Source organism: Chrysochloris asiatica, unplaced genomic scaffold, assembly GCF_000296735.1.
Source record: "Chrysochloris asiatica unplaced genomic scaffold, ChrAsi1.0 scaffold00072, whole genome shotgun sequence".
In the NCBI taxonomy this organism is placed as follows: domain Eukaryota; kingdom Metazoa; phylum Chordata; class Mammalia; order Afrosoricida; family Chrysochloridae; genus Chrysochloris; species Chrysochloris asiatica.
The window spans coordinates 13,952,176-13,956,810 of NW_006408590.1; the positions used below are offsets into that span (position 1 = coordinate 13,952,176).

Sequence of the window (4,635 nt, forward strand, 5' to 3'; positions counted from 1 at the left end):
ACTGCTGCTTCTGTGAGTGTTGATAGTTGATCCAAGAAGAATGAAGTCCCTGACAACTTCAACCTTTTCTCTGTTGATAAGAATGTTGTTGGTTGGTCCAGTGGTGAGTATTTTTGTTTTCTTTACATTGAGATGCAATCCATACCAAGGCTGTGCTCTTTGATCTTCATCAGTAAGTATTTGAAGTCCTCTTAACTTTCAGCAAGCAAGGTTGTATCATCTGCATATGGCAGGTTCTTAATGAGTCTTCCTTCAATCCTGATGCCACATTTTTCTTCATATAAGCCAGCTTCTCAGATTATTTGCTCAGCAAACAGGTTGAATAAGTATGGTGAAAGAATACAACCTTGTTGCACACTTTTCTTAAATTTAAACCCTTCAGTGTTTCCATGTTCTGTTTGAACAACTGCCTCTTGGGCCATGTACAGATTCCTCATGAGCACAACTAAGTGTTCTGGAATGCTCGTACTTTGCAATGTTGTCCATAGCTTGTCAAGATCCACACGGTTAAAAGCCTTTGCATAGTCAATAAAGCATGGGTAAACATCTTTCTGGTATTCTCTGTGTTCAGCCAAGATTGATCAGTCATCTGCAATGATATCCCTCATTACATGTCCTCTTCTGAATCCATCTTGAACCTCTGGAAGTTCTCTGTCAACTATACTTGCAGCTGTTTCTGTATTACCTTTAATAAAAATTTACTCATATGGGATATCAAAGATATTGTCTGATGATTTCTGCATCCTGTTGGGTCTCCTCTCTTTGGAATGGGCACAAATATGGATTGTTTCCAATCAGTCGACCAGATAGTTGTCTTCCAAATTTCTTGGCATAGATGAGTGAGTGCCTCCAGTGCTGCCTCACTTTCTTGAAAGATTTCAATTTTTACTTCATCAATTCCTGGTGCCTTGTTCTTTGCCAATTCTTTCAATGCAGCTTGGACTTCTTCCTTTAATATCATTGGTCTTGATCATATGCTACCTCTTGAAACTGTTGAACACCAACCATTTCCTTTTGGAACAGTGACTCTGTGTATCCCTTCCATTGTCTTTTGATGCTTTCTGCATCATTCAATAATTTGCCCAAAGAATCCTTCAATAATTCAAGTTGAGGCTTGAATTTTTTCTTCAGTTCTCCCAGCTTGAGAAATGCTGAGCAAGTTATTATTTTTTGGTTTTCTGATTCCAGATCTTTGCACATTTTTTTTATAATATTTGAATTTGTCTTCTCGAGCTGACCTTTGAAATTTATTGTTCAGCTCTTGGACCTCCTCAGTTCTTCCATTTGCTTTAGCATCTCTGTGCTGGAGAGCAAGTTTCAGTGTCTCTTCTGACATCCATTTTGATCTTTTCCTTCTTTCTTGTCTTCTTAATGACTTTTTGCTTTCTTCGTGCATGATGTTCTTGATGTCATCCCACAACTCTTCTGGTCTTTGGTCTTTAGTGTTTAAAGTATCAAATCTGTTCCTCAGATGATCTCTAAATTCAGGTGGGATAAATTCAAGGTCATATTTTGGCTCTCGTGGACTTGTTTTAATTTTCTTCAGCTTCAGTTTGAATTTGCATATTAGCAATTGATGGTCTATTCCACAATCTGCCCCTAGCCTTGTTTTAACTGATGATTTGGAACTTTTCCATCTTCTCTTTCCACAGATGTAGTCAGTTTGATTTTTGTGTATTCCATCTGATGAGGTCCATGTGCATAAAATCGTCTCTTATGCTGTCTAAAGAAGGTATTTGAAATGACAAATCATTGATTTTGCAGAATCTTTCATGTGATCTCCAGCATCATTTCTGTCACCAATGTCATATTTTCCAACTATCGATCCTTCCTATTTGTTCCCAACCATTGCATTCCAATCACCAGTAATGATCAATGCATCTTGATTTCATGTTTGATCAATTTCAAATTAAAGAAGTGGTAGAATTCTTCTATTTCATCCTCACTGGCTTTAGTGGTTGGTGCGTAAATATGAATAATAGTGGTATTAACTGCTCCTCCCTGTGTTGTGGTTGTTGTTATGTGCCGTGGAGTCGGTTCCAACTCATAGCGACCCTGTACAGGGTTTCCAAGACTATAAGTCTTTACGGAAGCAGAAAGCCTCATCTTTCTCCTGAGGAACAGCTGGTAGTTTCGAACTGCTGACATTGAGGTTTGCAGCCCGATTTGTAACCACTACGCTATGCATGGATATTATCCTATTACAGACATCATTGCACCTCATGACTGATTCTTTTTGACAATGAACGCAACACCACTCCTCTTCAATTTGTCATTCTAGCATAATAAGCCATGTGGTTGTCAGATTCAAAATGGTAAATACCAGTCCATTTCAGCTCACTAATGCCTAAGACATCAATGTTTATGCATTCCATTTCATTTTTGACAATTTCCAATTTTCTTAGATTCATATTTTGTACATTCCATCTTCTGATTATTAATGGATGTTTATAGTTGTTTCTCATTTCATACTGTGGTGGCTTGCGAGTTGCTGTGAATTTGGAAGCTATGCCATGGGTGTTTTAAATACCCATGGTGGAGAGGTTCAGATCAGCTTTCAGAAGAGGACAGACTAGAAAGAAGGAGTGTGACAAACTACTTCTGAATATTTAGTCATTGAAAACTTTATATATAGCAGAGAAACACTGTCAGATATAGTGCCGGAATATGAGCCCCTCAGGTTGGAAGGTGCTCACAATGAGACTGTGGCACCGCCTTGTTGTTGTTTGTTGTTATGTGCTGTGGAGTCGGTTCCGGATCATAGCGACCCGGTACAGGGTTTCTGAGGGCTGTAAATCTTTACTGGAGCAGAAAGCCTCATCTTTCTCCCACGAAACAGTTGCTAGTTTTGAACTGCTGACCGTGAGATTAGCAGCCTAATTTATAACCACTACGCTACCAGAGCTCCTGTGGTACCTCCTTCTTTTTGTTGTTGTTGTTAAGTACCATCGAGTCGGTTCCGACATATAGCGACTCTGTATAGGCTTTCTGAGGAGCAGCTGGTGAGCAGCACCTCCTTAGCAAGATTTAAATGTCTATTGCAGACTAAAGTTCACTCCCCTTTTCACTTCCATGGCCGCAAACCTTACTCCACGGCACATAATCAACCAACAATGTCTATGGGAATATGGAAGTGGCCAGTGTCTGAGCTGACTGATTAAGGAAAACACACTACATTGTAAATCTTGAGAATGATCTCTGCTTCTTTACTAGCTGGATACATCGGTAAGAACAAGGCATGGGCTTAGTATCGATGTCCTTAAGGCCTCTCCCCTTCCTCTTAAAGCAGGAGGGTCCAAAGTTTCCCAGGTACATCATTCCAGGTTGGATCCCTGAACTATTTTCTGTGTCACTCTCCTCGTCTTTTATCATTATCAGAGCCAATAAGAGTAGGCCAGGCCGTTCTAGTTGAGTTATCAGATGTCCTTATATAGAATCTTGAGATCCTATGATTTTCATCATTCATTCATTTAACAAATATTTATTGAGAGTTAATATGTGCCAAGCACTATTCTAGTTACTGGAGATACACAAGTGAACAAAACAGACACAGTTCTATGCCTTATGGGCCTTCATTCAACATGGAGAATAAATATTTACACTAAATCCCATAGAGCTGTGTACTATAGAAGTAAATGAAATTTGGCAGGAGTTGGGGTTCTAGGAAAAGGTGGGGTTTTAATCTTATTTGTTATTGTTATTAGATGCCATCGAGTTGGTACCAACTCACAGAAACTTTATGCACAGCAGAACCAAACACTGACCAATCCTGGGCCAACCTCACTATTGTTGCCATGCTTGAGTACATCGATGCTACCACTTGGCCAATCCATCTCGTTGGGGGTCTTCCTCTTTTTCTCTGACCTTCCACATTACCAAACATGATGTCCTTCTCCAGTGACTGGTCCCTCCTGACAATATGTCTGGAGTATGAGAGATGAAGTTTGGCCATTCTGGCCTCCAAGGAGCACTCTGGCGGCACTTCCAAAACAGATCTACTGGTTCTTTTGGCAGTCCATGGCACTTTCAATATTCTTCTCCAACACCATAACTCAAAAGCATCAATTCTTCTACGGCCTTCCTTATTCACTGTCCAGCTTGCACATGCATATGAGATGGAAACACCACCTTCAGAAGCCCTAAATGGCAAACATGTTGTGAAACAGCAGTATCACATTTTGATATTTTTGTCTAATAAAGGTTTCTATGATTTTGAAATAATACTTTTAGACTTATCTTCATCTATGTAGAGATGCAGTGGAATCTATTCTTTGCTCAGTTTAGGAGTGTAGGTTTTTGAAGTGGACGAGGTGAGGGGACAGCCGATAGAGGTCTACTATGTATGGTCTTGATCATCTGTATCTCTGTGTGAGAAAGATTCTGAGAAGAATGATGCTGGCCCCTCCGATCTTGGGGCTTTGGACTTGTACCTGATTCAGAGGGAGAGGGGAAAAAAGTTTAAACTAGGTTATTAATGCTTTCTCTATTTCATGTTATACTCACCTAGAAGGTCTCAGCAGTGCTGAATTTCCTCTCCTTTCTTCCTCCAACTATGCAACACAAAATTTTGGACCATTGGGTGGGTGATGGATCAGGTGGGAGACAGCAGAAGCCATGGGAGTGACAGTGTATCCC

At 40.1% G+C, this 4,635-nt stretch overlaps 1 pseudogene; it reads right to left on the bottom strand.

Annotated features, from left to right (window-relative positions):
• Positions 1 to 3,372, bottom strand: part of LOC102842124 — a 25,004-nt pseudogene extending 21,632 nt beyond the window's left edge.
• Between the last annotated feature and the right edge of the window lie 1,263 nt (positions 3,373 to 4,635).